Below are 11,220 nucleotides of genomic sequence, written 5' to 3' on the forward strand. Positions count from 1 at the left end.
GAACCCAAGACCCTTCAGTCTGCAAGCTACTGCTCTATCTACTGAGCCAAACCAGCCAGGGCAGAACCAACTTCTTTCAAACTCCTGTTATTGTTGATATTTGATCTCTTCCCATGAATCATTAACGTGTGTGCGTGTGTGTGTGTGTGTGTGTGTGTGTGTGTGTGTGTGTGTTAAACAGAAATGCATTTTCTAACAGTTCTGGAGGTTAAAAGTTTGAGATGAAGATGGCAGCATGGTCAGTTACTGGTAAGGGTTCTCTTTCTGGCTTGTAGATGGTCCCCTTCTCACTGCATCCTCACATGGTGGGGAAACAGCCAGCTAGCTCTCTGGTGTCTTTTCTTATGAGAATGATAATTTCATCATGAAAGCTCCACTCCCATGACCTTGTTTACCCTAATACCTTCCAAAGGCATCATCTCCAGATACCATCATATTGGGGAACTTCAATATATGAATTTGGGGTGGGGAGACACAAACCTTAACTAATGAAAAAATAACACTGGCTTCAAATCATTAAGTATATAGTGTGGGAATGAGCAAGTGAACTTGTTTTCAAATAATTTTAGTTGAAAGCTTCTTTTTCTTCCTTTTATAGCAATATAATTCAACAAGAAAGAAAGTTTCTAAAAAATTACAAACTAGCACTAATTTTATGAAGCAGTAACTTTTATAAACCAAAGACAAAAAATGAGGCACATATTGTTTGGGGAAAAAAAAGAGAGAAACAGAATATTAACCCATTGACATGTTAAATAAAAATAACTTTTAATCTCTCATACTGTGTTAATATATCAACTAAAGATTTTTAATATAATTCAAAGCATTTGAATATCACTGCAAAGTAATATTATAACACAAAATAATATTTCTGTTACGTGTCATATATATTAAAAGAAATAGTAATGTACATAATCTTTTATTTAAAATATAAAAAACTGAAACAGTAAAACAAAATTGACAAAATTATAATTGGGTTGTGCTGATTTTACCTAATTTTAATACAAAATAATTATTTTTATTACATACTACATAATTTGAGCATATAAGAAATGTAATTTTCTTGATTGTACAAAACTCTTCATTGCAAAATATTTAAACACAACCCTCTAAGAACATTTACACAATGACCATAAAATAAATGAAAAGCATTTTTTTTCAAAATTTTGAATCGATGTATAGGGGAAAGTAGACTGATGTATAGGTGAGGTGACTGGCAAGGTCATCTAACTAGCAGGTTGCACAATTATGGATTAGACTCAAGATTTTCTTTAAAAATTCTGCAGATTAGTATATTCAAGCAGAAAATCTAATTATAGTCCAGAACATTTTTATACCAGAAAACAACTATAGAAACTAAGTTTTAATTTTTCAAAACTTAAGTGTATGGTCCTTTGGTATCCAGCTTTAACACCTGCCTGTTCCCTTAAGTGCCATGTTCCACCACAACCCCAGCTTCAGCACACTTGTTTTAGCACTAATTCCTCTTCAATTACAGTCGCAAATTCAAAATAAAGTTCTAATTCTTCTTATTTTCCAGAGGTTTTTTTTTTTCCTTTTATTCCCCCACCCCTTCAACACACACACACACACACACACACACACACACACACACACACACACACTCTGGTGGCTTGAGAGATGATAAGATACTGCCAGGGATCCAATGTAGAGATGTGTTTGCCATTTCCTGTTGCACTTACATTCACATTTAACAGAGTAGTAATCACTGTTAAATGTATTAATCATTCGGGGGGAAAGTTCTTTATCATCTCCCTTGACAAAGCGCAAATAGGTCACTAATCGTCTCTGAACCTCCACCACTGGGCTGAGGATCCTCCCTGGGCAGGGCGTACTTGCAGCTGGGTGGCAGGCACTGCTGCAGAAGTTCCTGGGCCTGAGATGTCTGGCATCTCTCAGCCATGGCTGGGGTTCGGGTGACCATCCTAAGGGTTGAGGGTCTCATGAATGTTCTTAATGGCATCTAAAATAATAAACCTTTCCAGAAGGTTTTCAATTTACTTTGTCCAAATCCATTAGAGAAATCACTGTCTATGGCAGCTATAGCCTTATGAAATGTATTTCTTAAATAATAAGACTTGAAATTAAAAATTATTTATTGATTAATGCATTAATGGGCTTCAGAATAGATGTGTTTACAGGCATGAAAACAACATTACTCTCATTGTGCATCTCCATCAGAACTTGTATTTATTTATTTATTTATTTATTTATTTATTTATTTATTTATCTTCACCCAAGGATATGTTTCCTATTAATTTTTAGAGAGAGTGGAAGAGAGGGAGGGAGGGAGAGAGAGAGAGAGAGAGAGAGAGAGAGAGAGAGAGAGAGAGAAACATCTATGTGAGAAAGATATATCCTTTGGTTGCCTGCACAGGTCTGGGACCAAATCTGCAAACCCAGGTATGGGCCCTTGACCGGTAATTGAACTTGTGACCCTTCTGTGCATGGGCCAACACTCTATGGGAGCCATGCTGGCCAGGGCTCCATCAGAGCTTTTAAGTGACCAGGTGCATTGTCAATGAGCAGTAATATTTTGAAATAAACATTTTTTTTCTGAGTCATAGGTCTCAACAGTGGGCTTAAAATACTCAGCAAACCATGTTATAAACAAATGTTCTATCATCCAGGTTTTGTTGTTCCATTTATAGAACACAGGCAGAGTATATTTAGCAGTATTCTTAAGGGTTCTAGGATTTTCAGAATGCTAAATAAGCATTGGCTTTAACTCAAAGTCACCAATTGCATTAGCCCCTAAACAAGAGAGTCAGCCTGTTCTTTGAAGCTTTGAAGCCAGGCATTGACTTCTCTCTAGTTATGAACGTCCCAGGTAGGCTCTTCTTCCAATAGAAGCCTATTTCACCTACACTAAAATCTGTTGTTCACGGTAGCCACCAGCCTTCATTATCTCAGTTACCTGTTCTGGATAACTTGCTGCAGCTTCTACATTAGCATTTGCTGCTTCACTTTGTACTTTCATCTTATGGAGAGAGGAAGCTTCTTTCCTAATATCTTGTAAATCAACATTTGCTAGCTCTAAATTTTCTTCTACAGCTTCCTCACTATTCTCAGCTTTCATAGAATTGAAGAAAGTTAGAGCCTTGTTCTGGATTAGACTTTGGCTTAAGATAATGTTGTGGCTGGTTTGATCTTCTGTCCAGAACACTAAAACTTTCTCCAGATCAGCAATAAGGCTGTTTTGTTTTCTTATTATATATGTGTTCACTAGAGTAGCACACTTAATTTTCTTTAAGAATTTTGCCTTTAAATTCACGACTTAACTACTTGGTGAAAGAGGCCTACCTTTTGGCCTATTTTAGGTACCTCACTAAGCTTAATGATTTCTAGCTTTTGATTCAAAGTAAGAGATGCACAACTCTTTTGCTTGAACACTTACAGGTCATTGTATAATTAATAATTGGCCTACGTTCAATAGTATTGTGTCTCAGGGTATAGGGTTGCTGAGAAGAGGGAGAATGGCCAGTCAATGGAGCAATCAGAACACAGGCAACTAAGTTTGCCATCTTATATGGACACCATTCATAGTTTCCCAAAACAATTACAATAGTAACATCAAAGATTACTGATTATATATCATAACAAATATAATAATGATGAAAATGTTTTAAGTATTATAAGAATTATCAAAATATGACACACAGAGATAAAATGAGCAAATGCCATTGGAAAATGGTGCTAATATACTTGATTAGTTCAGGGTTGCCATAAACCTTCAATTCATAAAAGATTATCTGCAAAGCATAATAAATCAAAGCTAATATTCAGATACTCTCATAATTCAGAGAAATAATTTTCATATATGGAATTTATGTGTTTTGAAGTACAATTCTTTACAGTTAAAGTTATGCTGAACTAAATTAGCTGTTTTCAAGTATATAGTTAGGTATAATTTTCTTTTACATAGTACATTCTTTCATGGTTGAAAGTACTTGCAACCCCATTTGCATATCATTTTTATTTAAGACTACATCATCCTATCTAATAAAGGGGTAATATGCAAATTACCCATCACTCCATCACAAAGATGGCAGCACCCATAGCCATAAGATGGTGGCACCCAGTCCTCTCATCCCCGCCAGAGTCCCCCAGTCCTGGGGTGGCAGCCGCTGAGAGCGGGCAGCATGAGTGGCCTGGCAGAATGCTTACTTCATTGCCACGGCGACGAGGCAAGTGTTCTGCACCCAGCCATGGATGGGCCTCTGGCCTGGCTGGGACGCGGAACGCTTGCATAAGAAGAGAAGGAACCAGCAAGCTGAGCAGAGTTGAATGGCCCCTGACTCTTGGACAAGGTCAAGTTTGGGCAGCCAGAGGGTGGAGGGGGTGGAGGATAGTGTGACAGGAGGGGCTGGTAGCAGAGACACAGGGATGAAAACCTGCCGAGAAAGAGGAAGGAAGCCCTTTATCAGAGTTCCTGAGAACAGGGAAGGAAGTCATTTGCATTTCCCAGCTGCAGATGGGCCTCTGGCCAGGCCGGGGCACAGAACGCTTGTGAGACAAGCATTCCGTGCCCTACTGTGGATGGGCCTCTGGGCCGCAGAGAGCCTCTGGGCAGCAGGAACGGAGCAGCCAGGCTCCCCAGAGAGCTACTGGTGCACAAATTCGTGCACAGGGCTACTAGTTTATGTAATAATGATGTATGGAACTACTTTGAAAATGAGGTAAGACAGGTTGTATGTATACAAACAATTGAAACACAAGGAAACAAAAGAGTAGTTTCTCCTGGTCTTTTAGCCTCTCTTAAGGTAAGGTCCAGAGATACCTACTTCATTAAAATATGAGTTCTTGTGTTTCAGCCAGACTACTAAATCAAACTTCTTAGTGTTATGGAACTACACAGTAGCCTTTAAAACTATAAATATCAAATCACTATATTATACACCTAAAACTAATATAATATTGTATGTCAACTATACCTGAATAAAACATTAAAAAACAAAACAAAAATGAAGTATCTGGGTTCATCATAGTTCTCTTTAGATCTCTTCTCAGTTTTAACTTTTCCTTGGGAAAATTCTTCCACATCTAAAGCTTCAGCTATATACTTGAGTCTTAAATTTTAGCCCTAACTTGAAGTTTAGTTTTGAGTACTAGGTATCATCCTCTGGTTTTTCTCAGAATTATTTCATACTTCCATCTAGTTTTCATTCAGATAATGGTTACATCACTTATTAAGTGTTAAAATCAGACACTGTTGATTTTCTTTCCCCCCTCTCTTTATATTTTTATTCATTAAAATTGGTTGTCTTATCCATATTGTATAATTCGTGGGTTTTATGTTTAGAAGATGTACTCATCCCTGAGATCAGATATATCATGGTTCTTATTAAATGATGGAGAATAATTGCTAAATTATGAGTCAGGGTTAGCGACGCAGAATGTCATCATGAAGCTGAAAGTGACCATATTCAAGAAAAAGTCCAAGATAGTTTCTTAGAAGCAAACTAAAATTATATGAAAAGCAAACTAAAAGAAAATTAAAATCATAATATCAACACAGATTGAATGAAGCACTTCTAGAACAAAATAATTATAAGACTTTGAAAGGAGTCTTAAGAACTGTGGAAGTCTATAAATAAAAAATAAGAAAGTTAACAATACTTAAAATTGTGTGGTGCCTGATCCTATAATGGTTAAATCTAAGTATTGTTCACAATTTTTCTTTTCTTTTCGTTTTTTAATGAAAATGTGTGTTAAAGGCTTTGGAATAAAAAAATCCTTATTTTAATCTTTTTTATACAGTTAAATTAGAATAGAGTTGCTTTCCTTTATTTTTAGAAGAAATAATTACAATATTCTAGAGGCCAAAAGCCTTCATTCAACTCTGCTCTTCTAACATACTGGTAGTAATGGCAGTCTTGAAAAATTATATTTCATTTTAACAGTATTGCAAAGAATTCTCTTCCACTTTCTCAAGTTAAGCTTTCTTATTGATCTGATAGTACTAATTACCAAGATGTTTGTCTCAGAAGAAAACATTCAAACTAGTAATATGTTGTGTTATTACCTCAATAAAAATTTAAAATTGTATTATTGGTATTTGCAGATGAAATTTCTTCACAAAACAATACAGAGAGGCAGTTATTTTTATCATAAATTCAGAAGAAGCATAATAGTCTGTGTTGCGTACAGTAGAAAACTTTATTTTATATCAGATCATTTTTGTTTTGTTCTTATGTGCAACTCTAAAATGACTTTATTTGTGTAACACTTGGTACATATTAATGCAAGTGATAAAGCATTACAAAAAGAACACTTATGAGCCCACCAATCTAGTTAGGAAATAAAGCATCATCAATAGTGTGGTCTCAGTAGTTCTGTTTCTCCTTGGTTCCATTTTTCTGCCTTTCCAACATAGGTAACAACTGCCTGAAATTTGTATTTAACATATCTTTGTTTTTAAAAAAATAGTTTTATGATTTATCATTCAACAGTTTTTAAAACTCATTCATGTGGTTTCATAAAACTGTGTTTATTTTCACTGTAATCTAACATCCCATTGTGTGATTATTCAATATTCTACTTATAATTCTCCTGTTGATAGATTTTTGGGTTGCCTTACAGTTTCACTATTAAGAGGAATATTGTTGTAAATATTCTTGTGTAGGTTTTGTGGTACACATGTTTAAAGGTTCTCTATGTTATAGATCTAGAAGTAGAATTGCTAAGTTGTGGGAAATATGATTGTTCATACTTAAAAGATTTTTATTTTCCAAAAGGATTGTCCTAATTTACATCCTTGCTGGCAGCATAAGAAAGTTTTCATTAATCCATATCCTCACCCACACTTGTATTATCCTATATAATAAAAGGCTAATATGCAAATAGACCAAACAGCGGAACAACCAGAACAACTGAACAACCGAACAACTGGTCGCTATGACGTGTGCTGACCACCAGGGGGCATGCAGGGAACATGGCGGGTGTTGGCTGCAGCAGGATAGTGGAGGTGAGTGGGGGCGCCAGACCAAGGTGGGGCTGAGGGACACCCTCACCCCTCCAGTGCACAAATTTCGTGCACCAGGCCTCTAGTAGAGATGATAAAAAAAATTCCTCATGTAGCTTTTAATTTCAAAGTAATTTCAAAGGGAATGCTTTTAATGATTCATTAATACAGTAAAGTTTTTGTAATTTTTGGCAGATACATTTCTTCCCTGATATTTAAATATTGCTAATAATTTTTATTATGTGTGTTTTGAATTATATCAGATGTATTTTATGTTTATCTAGTAAGATGATCATAATTTTTCCCATTCTATAATTATAAATGTATTGTCTTACTAATATTATACTACTCCTGAATTTCTGGAATAAATTCAACATGGTCATAATATACCAATATATAGAAATAGCTGGATTCTGTTTGCTAATGGTTTTTAACATATTTACATCTAGTTTCATGAGTTAATCTGGTCTTCAAATTTTCATTGCTATATAATGCTTATCTAGTTTTATTATTAAAGTTCAAATAAATTAATAAAATGAGTTAAGAAATATTTCTCTTTAAATTTAGAAAGATGTTATAAAGTTGAAGTAAATTGTTCTTTGAAAATGTCATACATTTTCCTGTAAATAATAGAAAGTTGTTTGTTTGTTTTCTTTAAGAAAAGCAATTTGTTTCAGATATACATTCCTTTGAGATTCTTGAACTACTCAGGCTTTCTGTTTCTTCCTTACTCAGATTTAATGTTACATTTTATTGGGAATTTGTCAAATTTGTCTAGTTTTTCACAATCATGGTTAGCACAAAATTTTGCATAGTATCCTCTTGCATTTTTTAGCCTTATAGCAATTATTATGTTTATTTATTTTTTCTTTCATGGCTTCTTACTCATTTTATTAATTTATATAATATATTTATAGTTTCAATAATCATGTTTTTACTCAAAATTTCAATATTTTCAACTCTTTATTATCATTCTTCTAATTTCTTTGGATTAGTCACTGCTTTTCTCTAATATGTTAAGTTGGTGTCTATGTTCATTAATCTGTAGCCTTTCTTATACTCCAATAACAATATATAATGACTTAAATTTCCTAAAATTTATAATTTTTGTTAGTTTTCAAGTGGATTATGTAGCACTTTTATTATTTTTTAGTTCTAGTTATTTTAAATCATTGATATTATTTATTTTTATCTTTTTATTTATATTTTAAATATATTTTTAAATTTTCAATTACAGCTGACATACAGTATTATGTTAATTTTAGGTGTACAGCATAGTGATTAGACATTTATATAACTTACGAAATGATCATCCTGAAAAGTCCAGTACCCATCTGACACCATACATAATTATTATAACATTATTGACTATATTCCCTATGCTGCACTTTATATTCCTATGACTGTTTTTATAACTGGCAATTTGCACATCTCAATTGCTTCTTGTTTTTCACCCATTCCCCAGCTCTTTTCCCATCTGGCAATCATCAGTTTGTTCTCTGTGTCTATGAGTTTTGTTTCTGTTTCATTTGTTCATTTATTTATTTTAGTTTCCACAGACAAGTTAAATTATATGGTATTTGTCTTTCTTTGACGTATTTCACTTAGCATAATACCCTCTGGGTCCATCCACAATGTCACAAATGACTGAGCAATAGTCTATAGTAAATATGTACCACATCCTCTGTACCCATTCATCTGTCAGTGAAACACTTTGGTATGTTACTTCCACATCTTGGCTATTATAAATAATGCTGCAATGAACGCAGAATACATATGACTTTTTAAATTAGTGTTTTGGTTTCTTTGGATAAATAACCAGAAATATGATTGCTGGGTCCTTTTTGTCTCTTGTTTTAAAATCTACTTTGTCTGATATAAGTACAGCTACCCCAGCTCTTTAAAAATTTCATTTGTATAAAATATATTTTCCCTCCCTTTACTTTCAGTCTGCATGTGTCTTTTAATCTAATGTGGGTCTTTTGTAAGCAGCATATGTATGGTTCTTGTTTTCTTATCCATTTGGCTACCCTATGTTTTTTGATTGGAGCATTTAATACACTTACATTAAGTAATTATGGATGGGTATATAGTTACTGATATTTTACTACTCATATTTTTATGTTTTATCTTTTTTCCTTAAAAAAATAATTCCCTTTAATGCTTCTTATAATACTGATTTGGTGGTGATAAATTAACTTTTTCTTGTCCTTCAATTCTAAGTGGTAGCCTTGCTGGGTAAAGTAATCTTGGTTGTAGCTCATTGCCTTTTATTACTTTAAATATTTTGTTCCAGTCTCTTCTGGCTTAAAATATTTCTGTTGAGAATTCAATGCATAGTTCTATGGGAGCTCTCTTATAGGTAACTAACTGCTAGTATCTTGCTGCTTTTAAGATTCTCTGTTTGTCTTTAACATTTAGTATTTTAATTATGATGTATCTTGGTGTGGGCCTCTTGGGGTTACCTTGCTAGGCACTTTCTGAACTTCATGGATTTGTATGTCTATTTTCTTTACCAGATTAAGAGAGATTTCCATCATTGTTTCTTCAAATAAGTTTTCAATTCCTTGCTCTTTCTCCTCCTGGTACACCTATGATACAAATGTGATACCTTGGAAGTTGTTCCAGAGGCCCCTTACACTGTTCTAATTATTTTAATTTTTTTTCTGATCAGATTATGTGTTTTTTTATCTTGTCTTTTACACTACTGATTAGATCCCCTACTTCTTCTAATCTACTGTTGATTATCTCTAATATAGTCTTCATTTCAATTATTGCATTATTCATTTCTGACTGATTAATTCCTTTTTATGTTTTCTATTTCCATTTCTAAAACATTTTCTTAAATTTTTATTTTATTTATTTATTGAGAGAGAGAAAGAGAGAGAGAGAGAGAGAGAGAGAGAGAGAGAGAGATCAGTTTGTTGTTCCATTTATTTATGCATTCATTGGTTGATTCTTGTATATGCTCTGACTGGGAATTGAACCTGCAACCTTGGCAAATGGGGATGACACTCTAACCAACTGAGCTACCTGGCCAGAGCCTTTTATCTCCATTTCTATGCTTTCTATCTCTTTGTTAAAGTTTTCACTGAGTTCATCTGCGTTTCCCCTAAATGCATTGAGCATCTTTATAACCAGTGTTTTGAACTTCACATTTGGTAAATTGCTTGTCTCCATTTTGTTTAATTCCTTTTCTGGAATTTTGTTTTATTCTTTTATTTTAGACATGTTTCTTTTTCTTTTCATGTTTGTTTCTATGTATGATGTAGGTCTGCCATCTCTCCCAGTCTTGTATAGTGGCCTTATGTAGTAGGTGTCCTATGGGGCCCATTGGCATCATCTCCCTGGTTTCCTGAGCTGGGTGCTCCAGGTGTGTCCCTGGTGTGGGTTGTGTATGCCTTCCTGCTGTAGTTGAGCCTAGATTGCTGTTTGCAGTCATTGGGGGACCTTTGAACCCCAGGCGGATTGAGTGTGAGGCATGGCCATTACTACAGTGGAGAAGCTGTGTGCAGGGCTGACCCCACAGAGCAGGATTCGCTTAGTGAGGCTCTAGTGCCTGCCGTGTCCGCCCTTTGAGTGTTTCATTTGTGGAGGTGGCTGGATCATGGTCTGCTGTAATCTAAAGCTGATGACCAGGTGTGCTGGTTCTGGGGCCTTTTGTGGGGTGTATGTCTGTTCCCAGCCTGGGCCCAGTTGGTATAAAGGAACTATGAAGTGGTCTTCAGATGATTGCTGCTTGTGCTGGGCTTTGTAGGCACCTGGGAGAGACTAAGCCGGGAACCGAGGCTGGATGCCATAGAGCCAGGCTTGGGGCCACTTAGCAAGAGGTTTGGGGCATGCAGAGGCTAGATGCTGCTTTTTGGAGTTTGTGAACCTTTGAGAGATTTTAGTGCAGTGTAAGCTGAGACAGGGCATTTGTATGAAAAAAGAGCTGCTGCAAGCTGTTTTGGTGGGTCTGCATGTTGGGTGGGGCAGTGTCTCAGGGAATCACTAGGGTGGGATGAATGCTGTTAGACAGGTTGATGGAGACTCAGACTTGGTACCCCCGCTGCACCTGCAGGCTGGTGGGGGACGGGCTAAATATAACAATGGTATCTGCCAGCACTTCTGTCTGGAGAAAGCTGCCACTCTAGCCGTTGCTCTGATGCCCATCTATCCTGCTTTTCAAGCTTCTGCCCTAGCACTGGAGCTCAAAGCGAGTGAGTCTGTCAGTGAGTAAGTCCTTGTGCAGG

At 35.5% G+C, this 11,220-nt stretch overlaps 1 pseudogene; it reads right to left on the minus strand.

Annotated features, from left to right (window-relative positions):
- Positions 1-1,363: 1,363 nt before the first annotated feature.
- LOC111828474 lies at positions 1,364-1,924 on the minus strand (annotated as a pseudogene).
- Between the last annotated feature and the right edge of the window lie 9,296 nt (positions 1,925-11,220).

Source organism: Myotis lucifugus, unplaced genomic scaffold (genome assembly GCF_000147115.1).
Source record: "Myotis lucifugus unplaced genomic scaffold, Myoluc2.0 scaffold_375, whole genome shotgun sequence".
Lineage (NCBI taxonomy): Eukaryota > Metazoa > Chordata > Mammalia > Chiroptera > Vespertilionidae > Myotis > Myotis lucifugus.